Source organism: Periplaneta americana, chromosome 8, assembly GCF_040183065.1.
Source record: "Periplaneta americana isolate PAMFEO1 chromosome 8, P.americana_PAMFEO1_priV1, whole genome shotgun sequence".
Lineage (NCBI taxonomy): Eukaryota > Metazoa > Arthropoda > Insecta > Blattodea > Blattidae > Periplaneta > Periplaneta americana.
The window spans coordinates 125892453-125910236 of record NC_091124.1 but is presented as its reverse complement, the minus strand read 5'-3'; the positions used below and the strand labels follow the sequence as shown (position 1 = coordinate 125910236).

General features: G+C 36.1%; 1 protein-coding gene across 2 annotated transcripts in view; it reads left to right on the top strand.

Moving 5' to 3' along the window:
- Positions 1–17784, top strand: part of LOC138705027 (venom allergen 5-like) — a 276772-nt gene that overhangs the window by 168325 nt on the left and 90663 nt on the right. The window contains exon 1 of one of the 2 annotated variants that reach the window (XM_069833575.1): positions 11602–12048. The exons of the other annotated variant lie outside the window; for it this stretch is intronic. The gene's annotated coding sequence lies outside the window, so the exon portion shown is untranslated. Of the gene's footprint in view, positions 1–11601; positions 12049–17784 lie in introns of those variants that run through there. 2 annotated transcript variants of the gene reach the window in all.

The window sequence follows — 17784 nt, the reverse complement described above, 5'->3', positions numbered from 1 at the left end:
GACGATGCATAAGAAGAAACAGGACTCCTCGTCTTTCCTATGTTTGGGAATTGTGAGAAATGCCCTCCTGCCATCAACTGTCAACTACGTTGCGAGATATTATTACACAATTAATTTACAGCCCTCGTCAGTTTGCTGTAGTAACGATTAAGAAACTGAAGCTTCGTAAGCTATTGTTTTGACTACATCCATATGTTTACACACACCTTAATAACATGTTTTCTTGTGAGCTGGTCAGCTGGGCTCAGGCAGCCGGTTCAATGACTTCTGTGAAACAAAAACACCAACATTTTCGTGAACTGTGAATTCTCGGTAATCTTACGACGTCATTAATTGAAAACAGTGACAACTACGTATATAAATCCAAGTACAATAAATTGCACTTTAAATTATAGTCTTTCTCTTGATGTTCCTCTTAATATACAGTCTATACGGAGACTATAGCATGACAGTTCTACATAATCGTACCGGTAAGTATACTATTACACTCGCACTACTGTTCATCCAAATTGCGTCACAGCATGTTACAAGGTTCTCCAGGGTGTCATACTTTCAATAAACTGTGAAGATAGAGCTGTAGAGATGGAGTTACTAAGAAATTAGGCTAGAATTCCCGCCAATTTATCACGCATATACTGTAAACTTTAGTTTTGCAACCTTCGGCCACTATCCGATAATGGCAGGAAAATTTCCAACTCTTTAGACAATAGCTCTTCAGAATCGCCGTTGAATGATATTACAAATCTATCACTTCTTCCAAGAGACCATATTTTTCCCAATACTACATCTACTGAGTGTCCATTTCAAAGTGTGTCATGACGTCACTGTTGATGAGTCAGCGATTTGAAGCGAGTTTCAGCTTTTGTGTCAGAGAAGTTGCCTATTAATCAAGGCGTTCAATCTGAACTTGGGAACGTGTACGGTATAACTTGAACGTCGGCATAACTTGAACGTCGTAGCAACAGATGGCGGTCTGTACGGTCTGTGCGCTACCATAACCTCTTTCGAACTGTGTTTTGCACAGCCAAGTCGTACGCAGGGTATTTGTTATCATCGGTTGCGTACGGCAACATTCCACAATACAAATCAAATGCTCCGTGTCCATGTTAACCGTCGAAGTTAATGTCAACAAATACGTAAGTAATCGTCTTAACCCTCTTCCCATATTCCGACAATAAGAAAAAACTCACCTCAGTACATGTTGCGAAACAGTTCACATTCCTGCCACTACCGGCGTTACCGTACGTATCGGTAAGTACTCTTCTGAATGAACGCCGTACTTGCTAGGCATCTTCTCTGGCAGATAAGTAATACATCTCTGCGGAAGTGTAGGAAGATTGAATTATCTAGGCTCATCGACTAGCCACGTGACGGCATACAGCGAGCCATGACACACTTTGAACTGAACACCCAGTATAATATTCTGAACACGAGAATAAGATCCATCTAACTCAATGTCAGTCAGTCTGAGCCAGAATTCTGCATATTGTCTCTTCTGTGACATTTTCTAATTTTTGTTAATGAAATATCACATCCGACATTTTGCTCATTTACTATTTGCTATTATTCCTTCTGAGAGAAGTTCACTGACATATATATATATATATATATATATATATATATATATATATATATATGTATATATATATATATATGGTTGTAACCTAGGGTCATAATAGACATGTCATTTACAAATTTAATCATTTTTTAATAAATTTTCTAATCTGTGATTTCTACCGTTTTTCTTAAGCATCAACATCCTTTCTGTCGATTAGTATGCACGCATTATCTATAAGTTAATATATATTCTGTATCACGGCGTGTGTGTGTGTGTGTGTGTGTGTGTGTGTGTGTGTGTGTGTGTGTGTGTGTGTGTGTGTGTGTGTGTGTGTGTTTTCAGAAAACTCTCTTTAAGTTCATTACACTGAATGAATGTGTACATTTTGAAATTTTCAAACGAAAATGAACCCCCTCTTTCGGATAATCAATATTTGTACTTCAGGAAATTTCTTTCACTTCGTTCACGAGACGTTACTAGTGCATATATACAACGTGATGTCCTCTTCCACCAAAAAATGCAAACCTTTAATAATTGTAGTCGAGTCAGGTGGAGTGGGGTGGGGTGGGGTGGGTGGGGTGGATTGTGTGCTTAGGATGTTGTTATATGTTTTAACTTCCTTCACACGTCGGCAAAAACAGTTTCAATTAGAGTAATAATCGACACCTAATAATGTTACCATCGTTGCTATTTTTCTATTAACTTCTGCGCTGACTTTACCGGACGTGCCTTGTGCGTGAGCTATCGTTTACACCCCATAGCACACTTAACCTGCTTTCTTCAATCGGTGAACAAACGCTGGTCTTTATGCATAATAATATAGATGAAATATTGACAGCAGCTATTCAAAAGACAGACACTACGGAACCTGTCCGATGAACTGCACAAGAAATGCTGTGATACTGAAGACATTGTGGGAATATGTAGTACAAGAATCAAACAAACAGAAATGTGACGTAACTTTCGGAAGATCATCATGTACCCAGCATAACAGTCAATATATCATAACATATTTCAATTTTTCTAAGAAGTATTTTCCGTAGTAAGTAGTTCTGTAGATAATTTGGAAAGAGGCCTATTCACACTGTTAAACAAACAATCAATGAATGTGTTAAACAAACAATCAATGAATGACTGGCCACAAGGAGCCTGGCGTGGCGTGTGACCACATCTTAACTAGGCGTCTACGTAGACAGCACGCGATAAAGAAGCCTCCTTCGGTGTGGCCGTAGCCTTAAACTTACGACGCTGCGGATTGGCGCGGGATACAGCGTAGAGCCCGATCGCAAACTCGTGGCACCTGCACGAAAGACGAATTGGCATCCACTTACATGGACTCGCTCAAGAGTCTTGCTGGGGGGTGTTTGAACAGTACGCTCTATGAGTAAGCAGTCGCCCGCACACACAGAACCCCCCCCCACTCCGAATCGCGCATGTTGGTGCCACGAGTTTATGATCGGGCTCTATAATAGTCAGAATAAACAAAATTTGATTATCTACAACCATTTTTAGCCTGCTTGCGTCGTCAGAAATTTAATTTTATATGATGATCCGCTCGGTAAGACATAAAACAAAAAACGCTGAAACATGAGAGATGTTAGTATTTATTTTTTAGTATTTTGTAAATACATTCTAGATTCTAGAAGAAAGATAGTTTTGACTACATTATATTACAACATGCCACTTTTGAGTGAAATCGTGAAGCTATGTATGATGTAACATCTCAGAGGTACTTTTTTTTAAAGCTGAGACAATTTTCCTTTTGATATAATGAATATTCCAGGGTCTCTGTGCATAGAGAACACCATATAATCGGCCAACCATGACAGCATCCTTTGGTGCCGATTCAGAAAATCGCGAATTTCGTTGCATCATACTTCTGGGACACAATGGCCATGTTGGTCTCCTTTGCAGCTTGGTATCAAAAGGTTGATCAAATTGAATACGCTCTACGAAGGCCAGCCAGCAATCGAATGACAAGTTATGTGTATGGCATCGCCATCTCTGCAGACAGTCGTCTGAGACACTTCTTGGGACTTGAATTTCGGCACTACGACCCAGTGCTTATCCTCGAGCTAGTGTCTTCCCAATTCACACCGACTGATTACACTAATGTTCGCTACGTATCTAGTTTGGAGCAGGCAACCTCCCTCGTCCCTAGGCCAGCCCCCTCCGTGCGTCGTCAGCCGGCGTTCGAGAAATGCTATGAAATAATAACGGAATGGGGATCAGAAGAAATTATGTGGATGTCTATGGAGAAATGTCAGAACTTGGAGAAAATCTCAACTGAGGTCTCGTCCGTCACAAGTCACAGTATGGACTTCCGAAACGAAAAGCCCCAGGCCAGACCGGGACTTGAATCCGGACTGCCTGCGTGACAGGTCGAATATGTGACCACTCAGTCATCACAGGAAGTTTTCCTCAAACTTGCTGTCATAACAGTAGTTTCCATTTCGAGAACACATCAACTAACGTGTGGCATAGTGACAAATCCCCTTTCTTCAAACGTGCGATACCATAAAACGATGTTACATGTTTCCAGCGATGTATAGTTGTTGATACATTGAATATCTGCCATCTATTACACTATGTACACTCACGTTCAGAGATATTTGACCTACGATTTTATGATCCTGTAAGCGAACTTTCTAAAGATGGGATAAATTAGAACCAAAAGTATAAAAAATTAACAAACTTGGAAATAGTTCCTCTAATTCTCAATAAGTGACATCATTATTCAGGAGATCAAGAAAGTGTCAGGAAAAATATTGTTGTGGATTAAGCATAAATTATTCTCACAATTATTGACATTATCAGTGTTTTCCAGCTAAACCCAGTGTTGTTTTATAATCAGCAGAAGGGGATGAAATATTGAATTCTATAATGCGAGTATATTTATGTACGATAAGTAACACTGACTATTATCTTCGCCATCTATTCATAGAAGTAATCACTAAAGAAGCCACACTTACACCAACAAATTATCGATCTCTATCGATTAGTAGGGTCAGGTATCTTAACGCCAGTATACAATTTATTGTTAGTATGGAGTGAGTTCTTGCGAAATACCTTTATAGTGGAAGTGAGAACCTATCTAACATTTACCTTTTAAAGAACTAGATTCCCAGTTATTTTATTATGAAGAAAATCATTAAAAGTACGATTCAGATTGGCAAGCCCCAACGTTTGAACTCGGGAACTCCTAAATGTAAGTTCAATGTTCTATCACACAGTCTTCTCTCTCGGTAAAAATCTTGTTTATTTTAGTCAAAAAAACTCCTTCCTTTCAATATCACTGGACTAAAATAACTTTTGTAACTCCTCTAATATAATTTGATTGCGATTTCGTTTTTACATTTATTTATTTACTTACTCACTAATTGATTTATTTATTTGCTTTCCTGATTATTTGTTTATTTATTTATTTGTCTGTCTGCTCATCCAGTCTATCTATCTATCTATCTATCTATCTATCTATCTATCTATCTATCTATCTGTCTATCTGTCTGTCTGTCTGTCTGTCTGTCCGTCCGTTCATCCATTATTCATTAATCCACTTCATGATTCATTCACTCCGCATCACTACAATTGTAGAACTTTGGCTACCTTACAGATGTCATTCTTATTCCAGGTCTTCCCATTCTCTATTTTTTTACTCCACCTTCGGACATCGATTTTTCTAAAACCACAATCAACTTCACCCATTAATCTTGCACTTGAACTATCTCTAGTCCTTTCTCCTGGTTTGCCTTCCAATGCTAGCTTTGGTTGTCCGTCATTCTGAATTCTATAGACATATTCAAACCATTTCAAACATCTGTTTTAATTATTGTGACTGGATCCACATCTTGGAAGAGGTCCAACTACATATTCTTCTTATTTTGTTCTTAATTTCCAGAAATCCCTGTCATCAACGGGTACTAATATTCTTTTTAATACCTTTGTTTTCCTTATATTAGTCTGTAAATCATCTCTTTTATTCGATATCCATATTTCACTACCGTAAATTATAAGTCTTCTTATTAATGTTAATTTTAATTTTCTTTAGTATGTTTAGTTTTTTTTTTAATGTTTTTCAATACTTATTTCCGGACGTAGTATAGCTTGTATTTCGACTCTGGTACTATTTATCTTCTGTTACTAGCGAATCTGAAGTACTTAAATAAATAGGTACTTGTATAATTTCCTATAGGGTAGGTGTACATGCTTAGTTACATTTGTCTCTTCAGAGTTATATATTGTAACTTTTATTAAACAATAATGTGGTTTTTATTTCTAAATTTAATCACACACCCGTCAACAATGGGTATTCCACTCAACACAGCAACACAGTAGTCGTTATTGCACTCCACAGAACGACAATGACTATTCACGTGGATTATTGAGAAGAACAACAATGTACTCATAATCTCAACTAATGTTCACAAAGCACTAAGTACAAAACAAAACTGTCAGTTCTCAGTTCACAGTTCGTTTGCCTTGGCTAGTTCTTCTAGCTCACTCAAGTTCACGGTACGTCGAACCCAAGACTTCCAGAGAGAGTCCACTGCACTTCGAACCCAAGACTTCCAGAGTCAGTTCACTGCACTTCGAACCCAAGACTTCCGGACGCGTTGCTCCGCCTGGACGCTGCCACAGTTACTCAAGTTCACTGCACGTCGAACTCCGGTCTCGAAGGCTGGCATCCTCGCTCGCAGCTGATTCACAAACTGACTGACCAAACTAAACTCACATTTCCCGCGGCTTACTTGCCCCTTTTATTTAATAGATTACACGTTCTAGAATGTATTGCGTCGCGTAGTTTCTACAACAATCGGTTCGCGTGGCTCTGCGAAACTTCCTGATGTTCCCCCCTGCTCCGCGTCACGCCCCACCTTCCCTCGCACTAGGTGCGCGCGCAACTTCCCCGACGCGACTAGGTCTTCCAACATGGCACCACAATATCATATAATTAAATAGCCTCCCAGAACAAGGTTGTAACCCTCATATCTCATAAGTTGACTTTTTTGTGAATATTGGTTGTTAATGATGCACTTTGTGTAATACAGTACTTGTACTCGTATTAAAATCAGCACACAAATCTGATTATCAATCTTGCTCTAAAAAATTAAAAGTATCTACAGATCAATGTGTTTTCCCCCATGTTTTAAGAATTTCATATTTGTTGCTTACAACCTTGTTCTGGGCGGCTATTCAATTGTAATGCTCATAATACACTAATTTAGTAAATTATTTTTTCGTATATTTCTTACTTACTTATTTGTAGAATATGATACCACTACCATAATTATGGTTTGTTATTATAAGTTCTGTGGTGAGACTAGTCGAAGACGATATGCAGTAATGGTGGAAATATAACAGGAGAGAAACTCTATACACTCGCGAAAATGTGTCAACAAGCATTCGGTCCTCTACATGTGTACAGAATCTACTGAGCATCAAATCCAGTTCCCCTGTAGTTGTCGTCAGCCGGGTGGTCACAGAATTTTGTATTGTACAGCACATATAGGTGCAGTAACTGCTTTGTTTATAACAAGAGAATTCTTGCGAGGATTATTCTTTAGTTCTTTCAATAATACATAAGGAAATCGAGCTCTGCACGCGGCCTTGAAATGTCAGTACTTGTTCTTGTCCATGTTTTGAAAATAACGAGCGAAAATTCTTCGATGTTGGTGTTTCTGAAATCGTTGATGTTTTGGAAATATCAGTAATCGTACTTTCAACATTGATATCTCAAATTACACAATGAACATAGCCGACAGTGTATCATTCCATTTCGATGCGCCCAATCATTGCGATCTTAATTATGTTATTACGCAAGTCACGGTTCAATACACCAGAATTCGAACTTTCAAAATTGATATTGTAATAATTATGTTATTGTTTAGTCAACTGTCCGAAAAAAGGTCTGGACCCCACAACTGATACCAACTATACCAGGAGATATTTAATTAGTTAATTAATTAATTTATATATATATATATTTATTTATTTATTTAGCTAATAATTGTAACATAAAGTATAAATAAACAGAAAAACTTTAGCTCGCCCCTGAAAGAGTAGAACTCGTGCTCAGGGGCGGATTTCTGAATTGAAATTAAAAAGTATATAATACAATTTGTCTTACGTCTACTACGCAATAAGAATATATAAATTTAAATTTACAGTTTTTAAATTTTTATAAAATCCATACATAACATTTTTTAATTTAATACTAGAACTATTAGAATTGACAAATATGAATTTGTTATATATTCTTGGACCTAAATTACTACTATGATTAAATACTGTAGCAGTATTGCATTTTGGTTCAAACAATCTTAAAGAATTCATACCTTTTGTTTCATAACTATGCGAATACAATTCAAAATTATTTCGATTTTTATGTATGAATTTTAATAACACAATATAATAAATTTGTCTTATTTTAAGAAAATTAAAGTCTAAAAACAATTTTTGAGATAGAAAATCAATCGGTTTATGAAGACATATTTTAATTATTTTCTTCTGTAATAAATAAAGTGGATTAAAATTGGATTTAAATAAGTTACCCCATCCTATAATTCCATACATAATTACCGATTGAAATAAAGTTAAGTACATTGTGCGTAATAAACTTATTGATAAGTAATTCCTCAATAAAACAAAATAATATATTATTTTACGTAGGCCTAATTTATTACAAAGGTAATTAATGTGTTGGTTCCATTTTAAATTATTGTCAAAAATTATGCCTAAATACGTAACTTCAGAAGACTCCTTAATAATCGGACATTTACACTGTATAAAACAACAATTAGAGTTATGTAATTTAATACTTAATATAGATGTAGGAGGTTTGTTACATTTTTCAGATAATAAGAATGGAATAATTATGGTTTTATTTTCGTTGATAAATAATTTATGTCAAACCATTTTTTTATTAATATAAGTCCATTATTTGAATTATTATATGCATCATACCAGGTTTTTCAACCAAAAAGTAAAACTGTATCATCTGCATAAGAATAATCAACACCATTGTATTATTGTAAGTCAATTTTTAATAAGTCATTAATATATATTAAAAATGAAATAGGGCCTAGAACTGTGCCATAGAACCTAGGGTAGGATTTCCAGTTCCTTTCCCCCTGTAATAATTGTATCGAAATTATTTCTTTTAATGTTATTAGATTTCTGGAAATACCAGCATTATATCTAGAAAACTGACATTTAAAAACATGAATTTTCAATGTGTACAGTATGTTTGAAAAATAACGAACATCGAACCTTCAAACTCAACATTTTCAAATGCCTTGCTGAATATCACTCCTGAAACATAAATGTTTTGTTGATATCGAATATAGATTATTTAACACAGTGTAGTAAAAGCAGTCCGCCGTTGTAGTTATGTGAATAGCGCGTGCGTTTCCCGATCAAGCGGTCCGATGTTCGAATCCTGGCTTCAGCAATGGAAGAAATTTATCTTCAGTTCAAGGAACTGGGTGTTTGTCCGTTGTGTTGTAATTGCCCTGTGATGTCTCTGCGGTTGTCCTGTGCCATGCCAATCCCATGAGGAGGATGGCCCGCACTTGTGTGATTTAGTGATTCTCCCTCCCCTACCCACAGTGGCGTGTAAGGCGGAAAAGGGGTAGGTTAAACCGACAAATAAAGAAAGAAAGTATTAGAAGCAACGATCATGTATTCTTTGACTAAACACACTGAAACTGTAGAATGTGGATCATTTAACGTAACTTATAAATATCAAGCGTTGATCTTCAAGTACATTACATTGAAAATAATAGAGTTCGGCTTCAATCTACTTGAAATATTTAACATAAAACATCGATCTTTCGACTAAATATTAATGAAAATGAAAGTAATATAATATAAAATACACCCAAAGCTACACTACACACTTAGAAATTGAAAACAACAAATCCATAAATTTTCTAGACATCAAAATAACAAAAGCCGACGACAAACACACATTCAAAATATACAGAAAACCAACAACAACACACATACACAACACAACACAAACAGGCTGCATTCCGAACAAAGGTACACAGACTACTCAACATACCAATGAGCCAACATGACTGTAAAGAAGCGCTAAACACAATCAAATACATAGCACAAGAAAACGGATACAACCCCAACATAATAGACAACATAATACGAAAGACAAAACATAATCACAAAAAACATAAGAATACAATACAAACACAAGAACACAAAACATACATCACACTAACATACGAAAACAAAAACACACACAAGATTGCAACCTCATTCAAGAAATTAAATTACAATATCGCATACAGAACAAATAATACTCTACAAAAACATCTCAACACAGAAACAACACAAACAAACACACAAATACAACCACACAGGCGTATACAAACTTAAATGTAACGCCTGCAACAACTTCTATATAGGACAGGCAGGCAGATCATTTCATACACGTTACAAAGAACACATCACACCATAAAAAATTACAAAACACTTCCACATATGCAGAACACATCACAAATGCTAACCACACCTACAGAGACATCAACACAGACATTGAAATTCTATACATTCGACCAAAAAAAAAAACAGAAACTAAACACACTAAAAATACGAAATATACAGACACACAAAAACACATCCAAATGAAATTCTCAACACACAACTCAATTTCAGAAGACATTGACTCCACATTACACTACATAAACACACTCCCACAAGAAACACAAACAAAAGGCGACAAGACCAGCAACAACCAGTTCTGAAGATGGCCAATAGCAGGCTGAAACATGTTAACGAGGTAATATAAAATTTAACACGAGAAAGACACATAATACGTTTTCCGAAGTAAAAAAAAAATATTAATTATAGAACATTCGATATCAAGGTATTGGAAATACAAATACAAATAAACAAATTATTAATTTGAAAAATTCAACTTAGGGCATGGGTTCGAATTGTACTTTGGCCGATTATATGGTTGAGTTTTTTTTTTTTTTCTAACGGTGGGGCGAATGGCAGGGAATACGACAAATTATCGGAATTATCTCGCCAAAATATCTCACTGTTACAATATGTCGTCGTCAGTTAAACGAGCAATTTGACAAAGCTTCGTTAAATAACTGATTTAAAAGTAATCACAAGGTTCACGTCTCAAGCTGTGGAAAAGATACAGTGAGGTGCAGTGACGCACGGTAGTTCCGTGGCGCATGACCGCTGCAGTTTGGCTTTCCCAGGTCCATACGTTTAAGCACGCTTTGACCCATTGTGCGCCCTATATAATTGTGTGATGATTGTCCAAGTCCGACAAGTGGCCTGCGTGACATTCGTAAAACCGACACTGACAGGTGGGCTATACTGCCTCAGCAATTGTAGAGTTAGGTCCCATGCTCTGGGACTCGGAGCCCCAAGCCCTCCGTATATCAGCATCGGAAACCCGTACTACCCCTAGACTTCACTCCAGCCTATTTTTATTATTGCAGATGATATATGAAAAGAGGGGGAGATGGAGAATGTTTGTGGAATGATAGAGGGAAATGGGAATACCCCGAGAAAACCATCTGCAAAGTCTGCTTTGTCTACCATAAATGCCAACACGACCTGGCCGGGAATCGAACTCGGACCGCCTACCTGGACGACCAGCGTGCTACCACTTGATACATAGACACAGCATGATCGCTACGGCAAGCAATAACAAAATGCAGTATATGTCCTGAAATAGTAACTAGTGTGCCGAATAACCAACAACCAACTTGAGCTATAAACTGTTTAAAGAAATAAAGAGAAGAGACGTTTCACTGATTATCTAATTAAAGGGAAGAAAAAACGGAGATCTTGGCTATGTGTGACGTGACTTAGCGCTCCCACAGTTATGATAGGTGAAGTATCTGCTTTTGACAAAAGCAAGTCTGCAATATTTGTCTTCACACCTGATTAGGTGACCATAATCCACTCTCGTCCTCACACTCAGCGAAGTGGAGGGAGCGTGAGACGGTCTTCATTTGTTTTGGGATAGGTTAAGTATAAAAAGGCTCGCGAGAACAAGTTGGCGGGGTTAGTTAGAAATTCGTAAGCAGTTCGCTCACATCGACAGAGCGCGTGCGTGAGTGCTTAGCACAAAAAGTAAACAAACACGATACTTTTTATTTCAAAAGTTGACACTTGCCAACCGGTTTTCTCTGTTCATGTAAGTGTCTTTCATTACCAAGGAAACAAAACAAGTGTCAATCGTCTGTTTATATTCGAATCACGCGGTTCAATATTGGTCAATGTTCTGGGAGATTTCTTAATACGATTTTAATGTCATTTTGATATTGTTTGAACAATTAAACTCAAATTTGGAGGACACGTTAGAAATTGGAAAAGATTTGTACTACTTTTCATGCTATCGAGAACAGTGATTTTAAGAGAACAGAAAGAATCCTTTAGTTGCAAATAAACAGTATAACACAAATCAACCTCTAGTCTGCGTTTCTAATACGTCAATTTGAAAGGTAAGCTCAACACAGTTTAAGAGAAATAGGCATAATATAATAATTCATCCATCAACCTATTCATTTCCTTTAATATTAAGATACTTTATTTAATATCATACTCAGAAGGCTTTTCGTCATTGAACAAAGAAGTCGTTCTGTTATCACACAAGTAGTTTCGCCAATCATTTGTAACTATCGGTTCAACATCTTTCGCAACATTTTTCACATTTTTCCAGCTCTTGTCTTCGCGTGGTCTCTTTTCTTGTCCGTCTGCCTTCTACTTTCCTTCTTCATCATGTTCCAATCATTTGTCTTCTAGGTTTTTAACTTTAACATATTAATCATTTATGCATTTTAGAATAATGTCTAAGTTTTCATTCTTGATTAACAGAGTTCTCTACGGGTGAAAATATTTCTCTACACATCGTTCTTTTAAATACTCTTAATTCTGACTCGCCTTTTTAATCCCACGTTCCTGATGAAGTAGACCCATAAATAAGTGATTCTTGTATAATACAAATATCGTATGTTTATGGACTTATGGGTAGTTACAAACTTTTTTGTTTAGTCAACTGTCCGAAGACAGGTTGGAATCTTATAAATGAGCCAATATGAGACAACTAAGGCAGGAGATATGAGGTTAGGAGGTATAGTTCCTTTCCTCCTACTTACATAACGACAAACTGTAACATATTCTTCTTCGTCATTTACCTTCAAGTATTAAACTCTTTTGTTCGTTATATTGTCAGTTTTCTGAATATTTTAAATGAATATATAAACATAAAGGGACACAAAATACCAATAATAATAATATTAGGTTACCTCATGTATAGATATTGAAGGCACTTGGGGAGTGTGGAGGAGTCCCATGCCTTTTTGAGCTCAGCACTAGGATACTGTGTTGTGGTCGGCATCACACTTCGACCGCATTTTGCCCCCGAGAAAGATCGTTATTCAATTTGATAGGAGCCTGAGTCAACCTGGGGGCCGTTCTGAAGGTTTTAGCAACTAGAAATTCCAGCACCACCTGAGATTGAACTCAGGACCTTCAATTCTGCAGCCAGTTAATCCATTAACTAAGGTACCCGACCACCTAATAATAATAATAATAATAATTACCTAGACATATCCCATAAAGGACAATGCGCTCTCCCAATGGAGAATAGCTCGTTTACATATTGTATCCCACATCTGAGCTACGTATGTGGAATTTTTCTAGCTCTATTTACATTTTAGACATTTAACTTTAACACTAATGTCACTTACACTAATATTTAGTTTACTATTGTTTCAAGTCTCTTTGTAAAGTCACTTCGCTAATATTTACATTACATTTAGATTTTTCCAACTTTCTTTGTGAAGTTACTTGACTAGCATTTACAAGTATGTATCTAGTGAGTCCTTACAGCTATACACTCTAGTCTTTATACCTTTCTCAAGTCTTCTCCACACATCACGGTTCTGCGCTATTCGAGACCACAGGCTGGCTGCCAGCGTTTCGGGTCCATACTGGTGCTTAATAATAATAATAATAATAATAATAATAATAATAATAATAATAATAATAATAGATTAATCATATAAGCTTTCGGATGTTTGAATCGAGCGATGAAAGGATACATACAAGTATACCTTCGCAGCTTACTAGTATTTACTACACGGTTGAAACATACTAGCTAATACAAAAACAATACTACAACCGAAGCCTCAAATTTCATAGCAATCAAATTAATCCAACAGAGATTTCTTGTTGTTTGTAGGGACAAGAAAGGTAATATCCATTCTTGTAGTTCAATTAATGTACGTATCATGCTTAAGTCAGCCACCTTGGCTCTTTGAATGGCATCCTTGGTTCGATTCTCGGTTTGGGCAATGGAAGATATTTATCTTTCTACACCGGACTGGGTGTTTGTCCCTTGTCCTGTGTTGTTTGAGCGATGGTCCTGTGACGTGTTGATCACACGACCAGGGAGATCCGCAATGTGTGTCTATCTAGTGGTGAATCAAGAGATACAAAAATAAGTCAGTACGAAATAAGGAGGTAAAGTATGACGAAGAAAAGAAACGATGTGTCAAGCTTGTGAATGCGAAATTATTCGTTTGTCTCGTGTATAGAACAAACAGAAAAATTACTTACTGCTAGACTTGTTTATTTCGTGTGAAAGGAGCAGAATCGCATTTTGACATGGACGAAGATGGCAGATAAATCTTTGTAGGATCCTCTTATTCAGTGACGTGGCTCTTCTACTTGCGTTACAAATGTAACCTGGGTTCCCAAATTGTTTTTTCCAAAGGAAGCTAAGAATTATATGTCCTGAAAACCAATTAGCCCCGATCCGACTTAACTTCAGAGCCTCAGACCCAATGACAAGCACGATAATTCTTACACGATTGTACTGATGTTGTAGTCTTCGATGGTCGAGTGCTGTATAAAGATGTCTATCATGGCTTCTTTTATGAACTCAAAATATGATAAATTTAGAGTTCTGCGCTTTAGATTTACAAAAAGGAAAACAATCCAATCTCTGGACGAGAGAACTCTAGGCAGGATATCAGTCGTTTCCTCCTGTCTCGCATCAAATGTCTCTGAAAGTCCTGTGGCACTGTTAAGGTTTTTTTAGTGGGTTATTTTACGACGCTTTATCAACAGCTTAGGTTAGTTAGCATATGAATGAGATGAAGGTTATAATGCCGGTGAAATGAGTCCGGGGTCCAACACCGAAAGTTATCCAGCACTTGCTCATATTGGGTTGAGGGAAAACCCCGGAAAAAACCTCAACCAGGTAACTTGCCCCCACCGGGAATCGAACCCGGGCCACCTGGTTTCACGGCTAGACGCGCTAACAGTTACTCCACAGGTGTGGACGTTAAGGTTCTTGATTTAGAATCAGGAAAATATAAAACCTATTTCAGACATCCTTGCGAAATATCTGAAGACTTCTAACCATGTTTTAAGATTTGTGGAAAGGAATAAAACTAGGTTACAATATTTAGATGTAGATACAGTAAGCTTATTGGATCTACGAACTTATCCTGACATCAATTTCGCCATTCTTATTCATATAGCTATCTCCTACAGTAGATGCTGAATCTACGTATGATGGGACAGTTGACGTACTACAAGAGTTTGTGTATATCATGTTTATTCATAGAATCCAACTATCAAGTCAATCTGTTCACAGAAGCTATGCAATTGTGTGAAATTATAATTTGTGTTGACACACTATAAAATTTTACTTGCCAGTGACGTCATTCACGCCGTTAATGCGCGTTATAGTAACCAGTCGTGTTATGTAACCTTCTCGCTATTTGGTGACAGTAAAGCGTTATTAATGTCTTCTTCATAAAGATAAAGATAAAATATGAAATTAAATTTTCATAATATTATTTATACTGTTAAATCAAGTAGTAAAGAGCTATAGGAGCGTCCCCTCGTACATATGCATGACAAAAGAAACTCAAATTTCGTAATTTAACGCCACATTTATAATCTCATAAAATCCACAAAGTCTTTGATATAAATAATGTTAGGAGAGACTGAAGGAACTTACGAGGACAATATGTGACGTAATTATATAAAAATAACCTATGATTTGCATCTAGGATTAGTGTGAGGCATTTGTATTAAATCATTTCATTGTTTGTGTTCTGCCAGTCATCAATGAATTGAAAGACAGTATTTATTTATTTATTTATTTATTTGTCTATTTATATATTTATTTATTTATCTATCTATTTATCTATTTATTTATTTGTGTATTTGTTTGTTTATTTATCATTTATTTATATTTATTTGTTTGTTTGTTTGATTAATTGTTTATTAATTTATTTATTCATTTATTTAGTTATTCATTCATTCAATCAATTATTTATTTATTTTATTATTTGTTATGAGTGTAGGAAATATGCGAAGTCGTATGCTATTGTGACGTGTGTAGACTTGATGGTTGACTACAGTTGCTTTAATTGCAAATATATGTGAATTTTTCATTCCAAGAATTGTTTTCAAAAGTGTATGGTCCGGTTTCATAATGTTAACAAACTACAAATTAATAATTTGCAAACCACAAGTGAAGATTGGACATGCTTGTAAGCTGTGTTTCACAATGCAATCTTGTTAATTTGTAAAGTTTTACAATCTTTACGAAATCAGCTAAAGAAATATACAAATAAGCATTATTGATTAAACAATATCGCCAAAGACAGTTTATAAAAATCGCTAAGAAGCAAGCTAAAGTCTATGTATTTTTACCACTATCGATAGACATGTTTATATTTTACCCTAAAATTGATTACATTAAGATTGCTGAATCATATTTCACAAAATCAACTTCATTGTGTGTTTGTCCATCAATAGTTAGGTTATTACTGGGTGCCATAGTAAGTATTTACTTTTGATGATTAATAACATCCTTCAAATTTAAAATTGTGTACAGCATTAATTCTGTGTACAGCACTTCTGCACACTTGAAGTCTTCGAATTTCCGTGCATATCTGCTACTGCATGGAACTGACAATCATGCACAATTGTTGCTTTGAGGTTTAGGGCACCACTTTGCCCGTTGGGTGTTAAATGTGATGTCAAAAAACTTGTAAGAGATATTCCATCGTAACGGAACTAATTCCAAACCTCTCATTAAATTATCTCTGATTGAGGTCCTGGCTAATATGTACATCTATTAATTATCAGGCAGTACATCTCACTTGACGACACAATTGTTTGTATGCATCTGAAATCTGACTAGTGTAATATGTAGCTAATTGGCGATGTATGCATTGGAGGAGGAAAGGAACTGGCCACCCTGCCCCATTATCTCCTGACCTAGTTGCCACATGAGTGATGCCTTATTGGTGTTACTTATGAGGTTCAAACCTGTCTTCGGACAGTTGACTAAACAACAACAACAACAACAGCATTTACATATAAGTGATTTGAATTATTTTGCCAAAAAATACACCTTCTTATTAAATAATTTCAAATGAGCATCTTTTACCTGATAGTCAATGCAATTACTCTGACTAGTTTGCAAAGTAACAACACACATTGCATTGAGAGTTTCAGCTCCAAGGATTTTTCTTTTTTTTTTAACCTTGACATTAGTGACAATTGAAAAAAATTCTCTCTGCCTCTGCATTGGAATGATGTCCAAGTCCAGCTAATTTACAAAGATTTTCAAAGGCTGGGTTTTCATCAAAATCTTTCACTTTTCTCCACAACAAAACAAATTGACAAAACTGCACTCTTCCTAGCAAGTGTTACCAACTCGATTCTTAAAAACCCGCTATGAAACAGTCCAGAAATCGCTAATGTGCTATAATATTGTCAATGTAAAATGAAATTATTTTGCCTCTGTGAGTGCTAAAAATACCCGCTAAATCCCTATATCAGCAATACAAATTTCATAAATTTTACCCACTTAACAGAAAAACACCAGATCTAGCGGGAAAACCGCTGAATTGGTAACACTGCTCCTAGCGCTCACACAAAGCGGAATCAAAGCGATCGTTTCCAGTTGATATTTTAAATTAAAGCATTGTTGAGGTTCTCTCAATGTCGGTTAACAGTTTTCGAACCGGTTATCTGTCCTATGCTGGAGTAATAGGCCTATATACAATATATTTTTAAAATTATCCCTGTACATGCAGTTTTTATTTTGTCAAAAACTTAAATATTTACCTTTAAGAATCTTAATAAACTTACGTGCTCTTTTCCAATGACTACAAAGTTTATACTTTTATTCCTATTAAATTTTC